General features: G+C 37.8%; 2 non-coding genes across 2 annotated transcripts; one reads left to right on the top strand and one right to left on the bottom strand.

The window, feature by feature from the left end:
- Positions 1–8,507: 8,507 nt before the first annotated feature.
- LOC148564006 (small nucleolar RNA R71) lies at positions 8,508–8,611 on the top strand. Its single transcript, XR_015884567.1, has one exon. It is a non-coding gene; the product is annotated as a small nucleolar RNA R71 (small nucleolar RNA).
- Positions 8,612–14,281: 5,670 nt separating this feature from the next.
- LOC148564005 (small nucleolar RNA R71) lies at positions 14,282–14,389 on the bottom strand. Its single transcript, XR_015884937.1, has one exon. It is a non-coding gene; the product is annotated as a small nucleolar RNA R71 (small nucleolar RNA).
- Positions 14,390–17,506: the final 3,117 nt, after the last annotated feature.

The following is a 17,506-nucleotide window of genomic DNA, read 5'->3' as shown; positions in this document are numbered from 1 at the left end:
GCTTGGGGAACAAGCAACTTTCAATATCATTGCAGAATGTCATACGAGCTGTTGGAGATTTGAACATCATCAAAAAGGAGAAAGATGAACATGAAGGTCAGCAACAATGATGATGAGAAGAAGGAAAGCAAGTAAACTTCAACAGGTTGTATTGTTAAGTCATTGTTTTGCATCAAATATTGCTGTAATTGAAAGTTGGATTGTATCCTTATCTGCCCTGCTTGTCTGCATAGCATAGTCTTTCTTTATAATTCAATAAGCAAGAGGCTTGATCATTCACAACATTCTCATCTTCAAAACTTGTTTGCACTCAATTTTCAAGAAATGCATCACATGAAAGTTCTTTGAAAAGAAGGATTGAGGAATTAAACAATTTTGAGGCAAGCAAAAGATTAGGAGAAGTGGTGGTTCTAGTTGTATGATCATGTCTTGAGGTTACATGCTTGTGAAAACTTGCATGGGAGCTCATAGGCGGGACATGAAGTTCAAAGAAGTATTGTGGAGATTCTCAAAAATCTATTGATCCAAGAAGTAGCAAACAAAACAAAAAGAAAGAAAAGAAAATGCAAAAACAAAAAGAACATGGCCCAAGGCTCTGAGCATCAATTACTAGGCAGAAAAGAAAGAAGAATCAATGACTCAAAGAGTTGGTAGCCTAGTAAAATGCTTGTGGTTGAGTTGTGTCAAAGAAAGAGGCTTGAGCAAGTAAATCCTTAGGGGTGCTTTAACACCTAATACCTTAAAACCAACTGGTTTAGGAGTATTGATTGAAAGCTTATCTAAAGAGCCGCTTTGAGACATGATACTTAGAGTCGAGGCCAAAGCACAGAAACTATAAGCTGCTTCAAGGTGATTACATATAAAGAGACCTCCATGATACCATTTGGATGAAAATCCTAAGACCTATGACTCCCAATATGTAAGGACTAGTGAGCACTGAAGCCCTTGCATGAGCATATGATTTAGAGTTCACCCCACTGATACTTGATCACTTCACTCACTGCACTTTACAATTGTTCCTCAATTCATCTTAATTGAAAGAACCTTGGAGCATAAATCTTTTCTTGCTTGGGGACAAGCAAGCTTTAAGTTTGGTGTTGTGATGACAAGTCATCCTAGCCTATTTTAGCTAGTCTTTTTCTTTTTGTTTTCATTAGAATTATGCACTTTCTTGAGCTACAAGCAAGCTAATTGAGTAGATTTTCATGTTTCCCTTGATTGAACCAACCATATATGAATTCATGCCATTTCATGAGGATTTATGCTATATTTGTTGCATATTATGAAAGATTGAATATCTCATGATTTTGAGCATAGCTTTGATGAGTTTGGTTGATTAATGATAGGTGAAGAAAGCTTGGAGAAAGGTTGAAGCAAGAAGGAATAGATAGGAGTAAAGAGAAGACAATGGAATAAGTGAAATTGAACCAGGAAGCAAGAAGCTGGACCTAAAGTTAGCATCAAACTTTTGCACAAACTTTTGGTTGAAAAGTTAGCCCCAACGTTAGCCCCCTAACTTGGAGGCTAACGTTGGAACTTGAAAATTCTCCCCTGGGCTCCAAAAGTTTGCGCCAACGTTAGCCCCCTAACTTTGAGGCTAACATTGGCACATGAATTTCTCCCCTGGGCACCAAAAGTTTGCGCCAACGTTAGACCCCTAACTTGGAGGCTAACGTTGGCACATGAATATTCAAGGAAGAGGAGCAAAAGTTAGCCCCAACGTTAGCCCCCTAACTTGGAGGCTAACGTTGGAACTTGAGAATTTCTCCCCTGGGCACCAACGTTTGCGCCAACGTTAGACCCCTAACTTGGAGGCTAACGTTGGCACATGAAAATCAATGGGGAAGGAGCAAAAGTTTGCGCCAACGTTAGCCCCCTAACTTGGAGGCTAACGTTGGCACCACTAGCACACAAGGCATTGCCAACGTTAGGGTCAAAGTTAGACCCCTAACGTTGGCACCAACGTCCATACCAGAAAAATGTGCTAACTGATATGAAAAGTTGGAGCCAAAGTTAGACCCCTAACTTTGGCTCAAACTTTTGGTCCAACTTTTGCTAAACTCAAAACCGGTTCAATTGGTTCACTTCGGTTCTTCTCCAAACTTCAAGAGCAATCAACCAAGGCCTCTTTCAACCCAATTCCACCAAGAGCAAAGGCCCAACTCCAGGCTTGAAGATCATTTTTGAAAGTGTATAAATAGGATAGAATTCAAGTTCTTCAGGGAGCTTTCTTTTTGGAATTTTCATAATAGTTTTCAGAGAGCTTTTGTTATTGAGTGAACTTGAATTTCTTTGTTTTCATTGCTTTCAATTTCATTTACACTTGTCTTGGATCTTGGATTGGAGAATTGAAGAAATTCTGTTTCAATCTCAATCTTGGATCTCTCTGTTTCTTTACTGTTAATTGAATTTCATTTCCGGTTAATTGCTCTTCATCTCTTTTCTTTGCAATTTACATTTTCCTTGCAATTGTTCTTGTTGGATCTAGGAAGGCATTGAGATCTAGACTTGGTTTTCTAGTCTCTGGGCCCTGAGATCTCAATTTTACATTCTCTGTTTCTTGCTTTTAATGTTCATTTACTTTACTGCTTCAAGATCCGTTTCAATCCCAATTCCCTTTCCCTCTTCTGTTTAATGCAATTCAGTTTTTCCTTGTTTAAATTCTGCAAATCCATTCCCCAATTCCCTTTACAATTCCAGCTGTTTACATTTCTTGCATTTTAAGATTCCGCAATTTACATTTCTTGCACTTTAAGTTTCTGCCATTTAATTTCTTGTCCTTTACGTTTCTGCAATTTATTTCTTGTTCTCTTTACTTCAATGCAATTTAATTCTGCAAGTCACAAATCACCCAACCAACACTCGATTCGCTTGACTAAACCAACCACTAAACTAAAATTGCTCAATCCTTCAATCCCTGTGGGATCGACCTCACTCCCGTGAGTTTTTATTACTTGATGCGACCCGGTACACTTGCCGGTTAGTTTTGGGTGTTTTTGGAGAGATTTATTTTTCCTCCAAAATATCTCATCACTAGGCATGGCCGAGAGGCCAGCCTCCATGATCCCAGAACTAAACGTCCAAAGATCTATAAATACAATAGTGAAAAGTCCTATTTATGCTAAACTAGTTACTAGGGTTACAGAGATAAGTAAATAATGCAGAAATCCACTTCCGGAGCCCACTTGGTGTGTGCTTGAGCTGAGCATTGAAGCTTTCACATGGAGAGGTCTTTCTTGGAGTTAAACGCCAGTTTGTAACCTGTTTCTGGTGTTTAACTCCACTTTGCAACAGGTTTCTGGCGTTTGACTCCAGAATAGGGCAGAGAGCTGGCATTGAACGCCAGTTTGCGTCATCTAAACTCGGACAAAGAATGAACTATTATATATTGCTGGAAAGCCCTGGATGTCTACTTTCCAACGCTATTGAGAACGCGCCATTTGGAGTTTGGTAGCTCTAGAAAATCTACTTTGAGTGCAGGGAGGTCAGAATCCAACAGCATCTGCAGTCCTTCTTCAACCTCTGAATCTGTTTTTTGCTCAAGTCCCTCAATTTCAACCAAAAAATACCTGAAATCACAGAAAAACACACAAACTCATAGTAAAGTCCAGAAATGTGAATTTTATTTAAAAACTAATAAAAATATACTAAAACCTAACTAAATCATACTAAAAACTATGTAAAAATAATGCCAAAAAGCGTATAAATTATCCGCTCATCACAACACCAAACTTAAATTGTTGCTTGTCCCCAAGCAACTGAAAATCAAATAGGATAAAAAGAAGATAACATACTATAAATCCCAAATATCAATGAAACTTAGCTCCAATCAGATGAGCAGGACTAGTAGCTTTTTGCCTCTTGAATAGTTTTGGCATCTCACTTTATCCATTGAAGTTCAGAATGATTGGCATCTATAGGAACTTTGAATTCAGATAGTGTTATTGATTCTCCTAGTTCAGTATGTTGATTCTTGAACACAGCTACTTTATGAGTCTTGGCCGTGGCCCTAAGCACTTTGTTTTCCAGTATTACCACCGGATTCATAAATGCCACAAACACATAACTGGGTGAACCCTTTTCAGATTGTGACTCAGCTTTGCTAAAGTCCCCAATTAGAGGTGTCCAGGGTTCTTAAGCACACTCTTTTTTTTGCTTTGGACCTTGACTTTAACCGCTCAGTCTCAAGTTTTCCCTTGACACCTTCACGCCACAAGCACATGGTTAGGGACAGCTTGGTTTAGCCGCTTAGGCCAGGATTTTATTCCTGTAGGCCCTCCTATCCACTGATGCTCAAAGCCTTGGATCCTTTTTATTTACCCTTGCCTTTTGGTTTTAAGGGCTATTGGCTTTTTGCTCTTGCCTTTTAGTTTAAAGAGCTTTTGGCTTTTTCTGCTTGCTTTTTCTTTTTCTTTTTCTTTTTTTTCGCTATTTTTCTTTTTTTTTTCGCAAGCTTTTGTATTCACTGCTTTTTCTTGCTTCAAGAATCATTTTTATGATTTTTCAAATTATCAATAACATTTCTCCTTTTTCATCATTCTTTCATGAGCCAACATATTTAACATTCATAAACAACAATTTCAAAAGACATAGGCACTGTTCAAGCATTCATTCAGAAAACAAAAAGTATTGTCACCACATCAAAATAATTAAACTAGTTTCAAAGATGAATTCGAAACCATGTACTTCTTGTTATTTTGTTTTTAGAACATTTTTCATTTAAGAAAGGTGATGGATTCATAGGACATTCATAACTTTAAGGCATAGACACTTAGACACTAGTGATCATATAGTGAAGACACAAACATAAATAAAACATAAAGCTCAAAAATTGAAAAACAGTAAAATAAATAGACAAGGAGATTAAGGAATGAGTCCACCTTAGTGAGGATGGCGTCTTCCTCTTCTTGAAGAACCAATGGTGCTTTTGAGCTCCTCTATGTCTCTTCTTTGCCTTTATTGCTCCTCCCTCATAGCTCTTTGATCTTCTCTAATCTCATGGAGAATGATGGAGTGCTCTTGGTGTTCCACCCTTAATTGTCCCATGTTGGAACTTAATTCTCCTAGGGAGGTGTTGATTTGCTCCCAATAGTTTTGTGGAGGGAAGTACATCCCTTGAGGTATCTCAGGGATTTCATGGTGGGGAATTTCCTCATGCTCTTGTTGAGGTCCATGATCTCTTGTTTGCTCCATCCTTTTCTTAGTGATGGGCTTGTCCTCTTCAATGAGGATGTCTCCCTCTATGTCAATCTCAGCCGAATTGCATAGATGGCAGATGAGGTGAGGAAAGGCTAACCTTGCCAAAGTGGAGGACTTGTTAGCCACCTTGTAGAGTTCTTGAGGTATAATCTCATGAACTTCCACTTCCTCCCCAATCATGATATTGTGGATCATGATGGCCCGGTCTATAGTAACTTCAGATCGGTTGCTAGTAGGAATGATTGAGCGCTGAATGAACTCCAACCATCCTCTAGCTACAGGCTTAAGGTCCAATCTTCTTAATTGAACTGGCTTGCCTCTTGAGTCAACCTTCCATTGAGCTCCTTCTACACATATGTCCATGAGAACTTGGTCCAACCTTTGATCAAAGTTGACCCTTCTAGTGTAGGGGCGTACGTTTTCTTCCATCATTGGCAAGTTGAACGCTAGCCTTACATTCTCCGGACTGAAATCTAAGTATTTTCCCCGAACCATGGTGAGCCAATGCTTTAGATTCGGGTTCACACTTTGATCATGGTTCCTAGTGATCCATGCGTTTGCATAGAACTCTTGAACCATTAAGATCCCGATTTGTTGAATGGAGTTGGTGAGAACTTCCCAACCTCTTCTTTGGATCTCAAGTCGGATCTCCGGATACTCATTCTTTTTGAGCTTGAAAGAAATCTCAGGGATCACTTTCTTCTTGGCTACAACTTCATAGAAGTGGTCTTGATGGACCTTTGAGATGAATCTCTCCATCTCCCATGACTTAGAGGTGGATGAAATTGCCTTTCCTTTCCTCTTTCTTGAGGATTCTCTGGCCTTAGGTGCCATTGATGGTTATGGAAAAATAAAAAGCAATGCTTTTTACCATACCAAACTTAAAATGTTTGCTCGTCCCCGAGCAAAAGAAGAAAGAAAGAAGGAGAAGAAGAAAAATAATGGAGGGGAGGGAGAGGGGTGTGTATTCGGCCAAGGGAAGAAGAAAGGGTGGTGTTGTGTGTAAATGAAGAAGGAATGAGGGGTTTATATAGGGGTGGGGTAGGGTTTAGGGTTTGGCCATTAGGGTTGGGTTTGGGAGGGAAAAGAGTTTGAATTTTTGAGGTAGGTGGGGTTTATGGGGAAGAGGGGATGAATGTGAGTGGTGAAGAGATGATGGGGAAGAGTGAGTGAGGTGATTGGTGAAGGGTATTTGGGGAAGAGAGTTATGAAAAGGTGTGAAGAGGAGAGAAGAAGGTAGGTGGGGATCCTGTGGGGTCCACAGATCCAGTGGGGCCAAGGACTTAACATCCCTGCTCCAATTAGGCGTGTAAAATGCCCTTGCTGTACAATCCTGGCGTTTAACGCCAGACTGTTGCTTGTTTCTGGCGTTAAACGCCCAAATGTATCCTGTTTCTGGCGTTAAACGCCAGCTTGGTGCTTGTTTTTGGCGTTAAACGCCAGACAGATGCTTGTTTCTGGCATTTAAACGCCAGAATGCTCCTCCTCCAGGGTGTGCTATTTTTCATTCTATTTTTGATTTTTCAGTAGTTTTTGTGACTCAGCATGATCATCAACCTAATAAAACACAAAATAAAAATAAAAATAAAATTAAATATAATTAAATAACATTGGGTTGCCTCACAACAAGCGCTTCTTTAATGTCAATAGCTTGACAATGAGCTCTCATGGAGCCTCACAGATAATCAGAGCAAGGTTGGAACCTCCCAACACCAAACTTAGAGTTTGACTGTGGGGGCTTTGGTTGACTCTACAATGAGAGAAGCTTTTCATGCTTCTTCTCCATGGTTACAGAAGGAGAACCTTGAGTCTTAAACACAAGGTAGTCCTCATGCAGTTGAAGGACGAATTCTCCTCTGTCCAAATCAATCACAGCTCTTGCTGTGGCTAGGAAGGGTCTTCCAAGGATGATGGATTCATCCTCATCCTTCCCAGTGTCTAGGATTATGAAATCAGTAGGGATGTAAAGGCCTTCAACCTTTACTAGCACATCCTCAACTTGTCCATAAGCTTGTTTTCTTGAGTTGTCTGCCATCTCTAATGAGATTCTGGCAGCTTGCACCTCAAAGATCCCAAGTTTCTCCATTACAGAGAGTGGCATTAAGTTTATTCCTGATCCCAGGTCACACAGAGCCTTCTCAAAGGTCATGGTGCCTATGTTACAGGGAATTAGGAATTTACTAGGATCTTGTTTCTTTTGAGGTAATTTCTGCCTATCCAATGTATTCAGTTCATTGGTGAGCAAGGGAGGTTCATCTTCCCAAGTCTCATTACCAAATAATTTGGTATTCAGCTTCATGATTGCACCAAGATACTTAGCAACTTGCTCATCAGTGACGTCTTCATTCTCTTCAGAAGAAGAATACTCATCAGAGCTCATGAAGGGCAGAAGGAGGTTCAATGGAATCTCTATGGTCTCTAGATGAGCCTCAGATTTCTTTGGTGGTTCCTCAAAGAGAAACTCCTTATTGGTCACTGAACGTCCCAGGAGGTCTTCCTCACTAGGATTCATGTCCTCCTTCTCCCTTGTAGGTTCGGCCATGATGGTCAAATCAATGGCCTTGCACTCTCTCTTTGGATTTTCTTCTGTATTGCTTGGGAGAGTACTAGGAGGAGTTTCAGTGACCCTTTTACTCAGCTGGCCCACTTGTGCCTCCAAATTTCTAATGGAGGACCTTGTTTTATTCATGAAACTTAAAGTGGCCTTAGATAGATCAGAGACTATATTTGCTAAGCTAGATGGATTCTGCTCAGAATTCTCTGTCTGTTGCTGAGTGGATGATGGAAAAGGCTTGCTATTGCTAAACCTGTTTCTTCCACCATTATTAAAGCCTTGTTGAGGCTTTTGTTGATCCTTCCATGAGAAATTTGGATGATTTCTCCATGAGGGATTATAGGTGTTTCCATAGGGTTCACCCATGTAATTCACCTCTGCTATTGCAGGGTTCTCAGGATCATAAGCTTCTTCTTCAGAAGATGCCTCTATAGTACTGTTGGATGATTCCTTCAACCCATTCAGACTCTGAGAGATCATATTGACTTGCTGAGTCAATATTTTGTTCTAAGCCAATATGGCATTCAGAGTATCAATTTTAAGAACTCCTTTCCTCTGAGGCGTCCCATTACTCACAGGATTCCTTTTAGAAGTGTACATGAACTGGTTATTTGCAACCATGTCAATGAGTTCCTGAGCTTCTACAGGTGTTTTCTTTAGGTGAATGGATCCACCTGCAGAATGGTCCAGTGACATCTTTGATAGCTCAGACAGACCATCATAGAATATATCCAGGATGGTCCATTCTGAAAGCATGTCAGAGAGACACTTTTTGGTCAGTTCTTTATATCTCTCCCAAGCTTCATAGAGGGATTCACCTTCTTTCTGTTTGAAGGTTTGAACATCCACTCTAAGCTTGCTAAGCTTTTGAGGAGGAAAGAACTTGGCTAAGAAAGCCGTGACCAGCTTATCCCAAGAGTTCAGGCTATCTTTAGGTTGAGAGTCCAACCATACTCTAGCTCTGTCTCTTACAGCAAATGGGAAAAACATAAGTCTGTAGACCTCGGGATCAACCCTATTGGTCTTAACAGTATCACAGATTTGCAAGAATTCAATTAAGAACTGAAAAGGATCTTCAGATGGAAGTCCATGAAACTTGCAGTTCTGTTGCATCAAAGAAACTAATTGAGGCTTTAGCTCAAAATTGTTTTCTCCAATGGCAGGGATTGAGATGCTTCTTCCATGTAAATTGGAATTTGGTGCAGTAAAGTCACCAAGCATCTTCCTTGCATTGTTATTATTTTCGGCCATGTCTCCTTCTTTTTCGAAAATTTTTGTTAGATTTTCTCCAGAGAGTTGTGCTTTGGCTTCCCTTAGCTTCCTCTTCAGAGTCCTTTCAGGTTCAGGATCAGCTTCAACAAGAATGTTCTTATCCTTGTTCCTGCTCATATGAAAAAGAAGAAAACAGAAAAGAAAATATGGAATCCTCTATGTCACAGTATAGAGATTCCTTTATGTGAGTAGAAGAAGATAAGAATAGAAGAAGGAAAAGATAAGAATCCAAACACAGGGGAGAGGAGTGGGTTCAAATTCTTAGATGAAGAGGAGTGTCAGTAAATAAATAAATAATTAAAAGGAGATGAGGGAGAAGAATTTTCAAAAATCATTGAAAAGAAAAGAAAAATATTTTTGTTTTTAAATTAAATTTAAAGTTAGAATTCGAAAATACAAAAAAAAGAAAAATGAAATTAAATTAAAGTAAAAATTAAAACAATTAGTTAATTAAAAAAGGAATTTTGAAAAAGAGGGAAGGAATTTTCGAAAATTAGAAAGAGAGAGTTAGTTAGGTAGTTTTGAAAAAGATAAGAATCAAACAAAAAGTTAAGTGGTTAATTGTAAAAGATTTGAAAATCAATTTTTGAAAAGATAAGAAGTTAGAAAAGATTTTGAAATTAATTTTGAAAAAGATGTAATTGAAATTTATTTTGAAAAAGAAATTTAGAAAGATTTGATTTTGAAAATTAAAGTTGATTACTTGACTAACAAGAAACAAAAAGATAGGATTTTAAAATTTAAAGATTGAACCTTTCTTATTAGGCAAGTAACAAACTTAAAATTTTTGAATCAATCACGTTAAATGCTAGTAGTAATTTCGAAAATTATGAAATAAAATAAGAAAAAAATTTTTGAAAATCAATTTGAAATTTTCGAAAATTATGAAAGAAAAAAAAAAGATTTGATTTTTGAAAAAGATAGAATTTTTAAATTGAAAATTTGATTTGACTCATAAGAAACAACTAAATTTTAAAAAGTTTTGAAAAAATCAACTCAAATTTTCAAAAATTTATGAGTGAATAAGGGAAAGATATTTTTTTTATTTTTGAATTTTTAATGATGAGAGAGAAAAACACTAAATTGAAATAAAACATAAAAATTGTGAATCAAAACAACTAATGCATGCAAGAACACTTTGAATGTCAAGATGAACATCAAGAACACTTTGAATGTCAAGATGAACATCAAGAACATATTTTTGAAAATTTTTAAGAAAAGAAAAACATGCAGGACACCAAACTTAGAAATTTTTATTCTCTAGACACTAATAATTCAAGAATGCATATGAAAAACAAGAAAAGACACAAAACAAGAAAATATGAAGATCAAACAAGAAGACTTGTCAAGAACAACTTGAAGATCATGAAGAACACATGCATGAGTTTTCGAAAAATGCACAAATTTTTAAAAAAAATACAATTGACACCAAACTTAAGATTTGACTCAAGACTCAAACAAGAAACACAAAATTATTTTTGATTTTATGATTTTATTAATTTAATTTTTTTTTTTGAAAATTAATTGGAAAAAGAAAAATAAGGATTTCAAAATTTTTAATAGGAATTCCAGGAATCTTGCAATGTTAGTCTAAAGCTCCAATCCAGGAATTAGACATGGCTTACTAGCTAGCCAAGCTTTCAGTGAAAGCTCCGGTCCAAAACACTAGACATGGCCAATGGCCAGCCAAGCTTCAGTAGATATTGCCTACCTCCCATGCATACAACAACTATATGTGTAACTGCCAAATGGGTAAAGATCAACAAGCTCTTGTGATGATAAGTTGAAACCCCGATCCAAAAGATTAGACATGGCTTATAGCTAGCCAGGATTCAACAAATCATCATGAAACACTAGAATTCATTCTTAAAAATTCTGAAGAAAAAATATATTTTTGAAAATATTTATTTTTTTTTTTTTGAAAAATTTTTTTTGAAAATAAATAAAAAAATTTAAAATTAAAATAAAATTACCTAATCTGAGCAACAAGATGAACCGTCAGTTGTCCAAACTCGAACAATCCCCGGCAACGGCGCCAAAAACTTGGTGCACGAAATTGTGATCATAAACAATGGCGCCAAAGACTTGGTGCTCTCAAACGTGAATCACACTTTGTCACAACTTCGTACAACTAACCAGCAAGTGCACTGGGTCGTCCAAGTAATAAACCTTACGTCAGTAAGGGTCAATCCCACGGAGATTGTCGGCTTGAAGCAAGCTATGGTCACCTTGTAAATCTCAGTCAGGCAAATTCAAATGGTTATAGAGAATTGATAATTAAAACATAATTAAAATATAAACTAGGATAGAGATACTTATGTAATTCATTGGTGAGAATTTCAGATAAGCGTATAGAGATGCTTTCGTTCCTCCTGAACCTCTGCTTTCCTGTTGTCTTCATCCAATCATTCCTACTCCTTTCCATAGCAAGTTGTATGTTGGGCATCACCGTTGTCAATGGCTACATCCCGTCCTCTCTGTGAAAATGGTCCAATGCGCTGTCACTGCATGGCTAATCATCTCTTGGTTCTCGATCATACTGGAATAGGATTTACTATCCTTTTGCGTCTGTTACTACACCCAGCACTCGCGAGTTTGAAGCTCGTCACAGCCATCCCTTCCCGGATCCTACTCGGAATACCACAGACAAGGTTTAGACTTTCCGGATCTCAGGAATGGCCATCCATGGGTTCTAACTTATACCACGAAGACTCTAATATCCCGGACTCGGTCCCCTGTATTAGATATCTAAGAGATACTCATTCTATCTCATCTTCATGTAGAACGGAAGTGGTTGTCAGGCACGTGTTCATAAGTTAGAATGGTGATGAGCGTCACATAATCATCACATTCATCATGTTCTTGGATGCAAATGAATATCTAAGAATAGGAATAAGCTTGAATTGAATAGAAAAACAATAGTACTTTGCATTAATACTTGAGGAACAGCAGAGCTCCACACCTTAATCTATAGTGTGTAGAAACTCTACCGTTGAAAATACATATGAACAAGGTCTAGGCATGGCCGAGAGGCCAGCCTCCATGATCCCAGAACTAAACGTCCAAAGATCTATAAATACAATAGTAAAAAGTCCTATTTATGCTAAACTAGTTACTAGGGTTACAGAGATAAGTAAATGATGCAGAAATCCACTTCCGGGGCGCACTTGGTGTGTGCTTGGGCTGAGCATTGAAGCTTTCACGTGGAGAGGTCTTTCTTGGAGTTAAACGCCAGTTTGTAACCTGTTTCTGGCGTTTAACTCCACTTTGCAACCTGTTTCTGGCGTTTGACTCCAGAATAGAGCAGGGAGCTGGCGTTGAACGCCAGTTTGTGTCATCTAAACTTGAGCAAAGAATGGACTATTATATATTGCTGGAAAGCCCGGGATGTCTACTTTCTAACGCTATTGAGAACGCGCCATTTGGAGTTTGGTAGCTCCAGAAAATCCACTTTGAGTGCAGGGAGGTCAGAATCCAACAGCATCTGCAGTCCTTCTTCAATCTCTGAATCTGATTTTTGCTCAAGTCCCTCAATTTCAGCTAGAAAATACCTGAAATCACAGAAAAACACACAAACTCATAGTAAACTCCAGAAATGTGAATTTTATTTAAAAACTAATAAAAATATACTAAAAACTAACTAAATCATACTAAAAACTATGTAAAAACAATGTCAAAAAGCGTATAAATTATCCGCTCATCAATCATCCCCCTTCAATCCTTGGTCCTTTTGAATGTTTTGGCGCCAAAGTTGGCTTGGATTGGGCCCCACAGGCTTTGAGAATTCGCTGGCCACGTTTTCATTAAAAAATCATAAATCAGCACCGACGCGTACGCGCACAGTACGCGTATGCGTCCATGGGTAAGTTCGCAATGTGCGCGTAAGCGCCTGGTGCGCGCGCGCGTCCATGGCCGAGTTCAACTCTTTGGCTTTTCATGATCTTCTCCACTTGCATGCTTCCTTCCTTTCTCCTTTGATTCATTCCTAGACTTTTTCAACCTGAGATTGCTAACAAACACATCAAGGCATCTTATGGAATCAAGGAGAAGTTAAAGTTATCTAACCAAAGACCAAAAAGCATGCTTTTTACACTTAGGCACAAATAAGAGAGATATCACACAATCATGCTAAATCATTGGCTAAATGTGAGAAAAGGTTAGCAAAATACTCTAAATCCAACACAAGATAAACCCTAAAAACGGAGTTTATCACTTATCTTTTCAAAATTTATTTTCAAATCTTTTTCAACTAAATACTTGACTTGTTTGTTTTAATTTTAAAAAGTTTACTATTTCTTATCTTTTTCAAAACCACCTAACTACTTTTTCACTTCTAATTTTCGAAAATCACTAACCACTTTTTCAAAAATCTTTTTAATTAACTAATTGTTTTAGTTTTTAATTTTCTTGTATTTCTTTTTCAAATTTTCGAAACTAACTTAATTAATTAAATAAAAATAAAAATATTTTTCTATTCCCTCTTCTTAAAATTTGAATAGTCTTTCTCTCATCTCTTTCTATTTATTTTATTTATTTACTAACATTTCTCTTCTACTCATCTATTAATTCGAACCCTCTCCCTCTCTCTGTGTTCGAATTCTTCTTATTCTCTCTACCTCATTCTTCTGTTCTTATTTTCCTCTGACACATAAAGGAATATCTATACTGTGACATAGAGGGTTCCTCTTTTCTCTTTGTTCTCTTCTTTTTCATATGAGCAGGAACAGGGATAAAGATATTCTTGTTGAAGCTGATCCTGAACCTGAAAGGACTCTGAAGAGGAAGCTAAGAGAAGCTAAAGCACAACACTTCGGAGAGGACCTTACAGCAAATTTCAAAAAAGAGGCAAACATGGCAGCCGAACCTGAGAACAATGGTGGAGATGCAAGGAAGATGCTTGGTGACTTTACTGCACCAATTTCCAACTTCTATGGAAGAAGCATCTCAATTCCTGCAATTGGAGCAAATAACTTTGAGCTTAAGCCTCAATTAGTTTCTCTAATGCAGCAGAATTGCAAGTTTCATGGACTTCCATTGGAAGATCCTCATCAGTTCTTAGCTGAATTCTTGCAAATCTGTGACACTGTTAAGACGAATGGGTTTGATCTTGAGGTCTACAGACTTATGCTTTTTCCCTTTGCTGTAAGAAACAGAGCTAGGATATGGTTGGACTCACAACCTAGAGAAAGCCTGAACTCTTAGGAAAAGTTGGTCAATGCTTTCTTGGCTAAATTCTTTCCACCTTAAAAGATGAGCAAGCTTAGAGTAGAAGTCCAAACCTTCAGACAGAAGGAAGGTGAGTCCCTCTATGAAGCTTGGGAAAGATACAAGCAATTGATCAGAAGGTGTCCTTCTGACATGCTTTCAAAATGGAGCATCTTAGGTATATTCTATGATGGTCTGTCTGAATTGTCCAAGATGTCATTGGACTACTCTGCTGGTGGATCTCTTCATCTGAAGAAAACACCTACAGAAGCCCAGGAACTCATTAAAATGGTTGCAAATAACCAGTTCATGTATACTTCTGAAAGAAATTCTGTAAATAATGAGATGACTCAGAAGAAAGGAGTTCTTGAGATTAATACTCTAAATGCCATATGGCTCAGAATAAAATATTGACTCAGTAAGTCAATATGATTTCTCAGAATCTGACTGGAATGCAAGCTGCATCTAGCAGTACTAAAGAAGCTTCCTCTGAAGGAGAAGCTTATGACCCTGAGAATCCTGCAATGGAAGAGGTGAATTACATGGGAGAATCCCATGGAAACACCTATAATCCTTCATGCAGAAATCATCCAAATTTCTCATGGAAGGATCAACAGAAGCCTCAATAAGGCTTCAATAATAATAATGGTGGGAGAAATGGGTTTGCCAATAGCAAGCCTTTTCCATCATCTTCTCAGCAACAGATAGAGAATTCTAAGTAGAGCCTTTCTGACTTAGCAACCATAGTCTCTGATCTATCTAAGACCACTATATGTTTCATGACTGAAACAAGGTCCTCCATTAGAAATTTAGAGGCACAAGTGGGTCAGCTGAGTAAAAGAGTTACTGAAATCCCTCATAGTACTCTCCCAAGTAATACAGAAAAGAATCCCAAAAGAGAGTGCAAGGCCATAACTATATCCAAAGTGGACGAACCTAGAGAGAGTAAAAAGGCAGTGATTTCCAGTGAGGAAGACCTTGCTGGATGTCCACTGACCAATAAGGAGTTCCCGATTGAGGAACCAAAGGAATCTGAGGCTCCTATAGAGACCATAGAGATTCCATGGAACTTAATGTTGTAGTTCATGAGCTCTGATGAAGATTCTTCCTCTGATGAGGATGAAGATCTTGTTGAAGAGTAAGTTTCTCGGTATCTTAGAGCAATCATGAAGCTGAATGCCAAGCTATTTGGTAACAAGAGTTGGGAGGATGGACCTCCGTTGCTCATTAAGGAACTGAATACCTTGGTTCAGCAGAAATTACCTCAAAAGAAATCGGATCCTGGAAGGTTCTTAATTCCTTGCACCATAGGCACCATGACCTTTGAGAAGGCCCTGTGTGACCTTGGTTCAAGTATTAACCTCATATCACTCTCTGTAATGGAGAAACTGGAGATCTTTGAGGTACAAGCTATAAGAATCTCACTAGAGATGGCAGACAAATCAATGAAACAGGCTTATGGACTTGTAGAGGATGTCTTAGTGAAGTTTGAAGGCCTTTACATCCCTACTGACTTCTTAATCCTAGACACTGGGAAGGATGAGGATGAATGCATCATCTTTGGAAGGCCCTTCCTAGCCACAGCAAGAGCTGTGATTGATTTGGATAGAGGAGAGTTAGTCCTGCAACTGAATGAGGACTACCTTGTGTTTAAGGCTCAAGGATCTTCCTCTGTAACCATGGAGAGGAAGCATGAAAAGCTTCTCTCAATACAAAGTCAAGCAGAGCCCCCACATTCAAACTGTAAGTTTGGTGTTGGGAGGCCACAATCATGCTCTGAGTATCTGTGAAGCTCTGTAAGAGCTCACTGTCAAGCTATTGACATTAAAGAAGCGCTTATTGGGAGGTAACCCAATCTTATTTATCTATGTTAAATACTTTTTCATTTTATTTTCCATTGTTATTTTATGTTTTCTTTAGGTTGATGATCATGTGGAGTCACAAAAACAGCTGTAGAATTAAAGCGAAATCAAAAATAGCATAAAAAATAGCACACCCTGGAGGACAGGCTTACTGGCGTTTAAACTCCAGTAAAGATAGCAGAATAGGCGTTTAACGCCCAGTCTGGCAGCATTCTGGGTGTTAAATAAGTACATGAATTTCGAATTCTATCTTGAAAATAGTTTAATTATTTTGATGTAGTGGCAATACTTTTTGTTTTCTGAATGAATGCTTGAACAGTGCATATTGTTTATAGTGAAGTTTATGAATGTTAAAATTGTTGGCTCTTGAAAGAATAATGAAAAAAGAGAAATGTTATTGATAATCTAAAAAATCATAAAATTGATTCTTGAAGCAACAAAAAGCAGTGAAAAACACAAAGCTTGCGAAAAAAATGGCAAAAAATAAAGAAAAAGAAAAAGCAAGCAGAAAAAGCCAATAGCTCTTTAAACCAAAAGGCAAGAGCAAAAAGCCAATAACCCTTTAAACTAAAAGGCAAGGGTAAAAAGGATCCAAGGTTTTAAGCATTAATGGATATGAGGGCCCAAAGGAATAAAATACTGGCCAAAGCGGCTAAATCAAGTTGTCCCTAACCATATACTTGTGTCATAAAGGTCCAAGTGAAAAGCTTGAGACTGAGTGGTAAAAGTCGTGATCCAAAGCAAAAAGATTGTGCTTAAGAACTCTAGGCACCTTTAACTGGGTACTCTAGCAAAGCTGAGTCACAATCAGAAAAAGTTCACCCAGTTATGTGTCTGTGGCATTTATGTATCCGGTGGTAATACTGGAAAACAAAATGCTAAGGGTCACGGCCAAGACTCATAAAGTAGCTGTGTTCAAGAATCAACATACTAAACTAGGAGAATCAATAACACTATCTGAATTCTGAGTTCCTATGGATGCCAATCATTCTGAACTTCAAAGGATAAAGTGAGATGCCAAAACTGTTCAGAAGCAAAAAGCTACTAGTCCCGCTCATCTAATTGGAACTAAGCTTCATTGATATTTTGAAATTTATTGTATTTTCTCTTCTTTTTATCCTATTTTGTTTTTAGTTGCTTGGGGACAAGCAACAATTTAAGTTTGGTGTTGTGATGAGCGGATAATTTATACGCTTTTTGGCATTGTTTCTACATAGTTTTTAGTATGTTTTAGTTACTTTTTATTATATTTTTATTAGTTTTTATACAAAAATCACATTTATGGATTTTACTATGATTTTTTGTGTTTTTCTATAATTTTAGGAATTTTCTAGCTGAAATTGAGGGACCTGAGCAAAAATCTGATTCAAAGGCTGAGAAAGGACTGCAGATGCTGTTGGATTCTGACCTCCCT

This window comes from Arachis ipaensis, chromosome B5, assembly GCF_059453495.1.
Source record: "Arachis ipaensis isolate K30076 ecotype BB chromosome B5, ASM5945349v1, whole genome shotgun sequence".
Taxonomy (NCBI): domain Eukaryota; kingdom Viridiplantae; phylum Streptophyta; class Magnoliopsida; order Fabales; family Fabaceae; genus Arachis; species Arachis ipaensis.
Note: the sequence above shows the minus strand (reverse complement) of the source record. Positions and strands in the feature narration are given on the sequence as shown.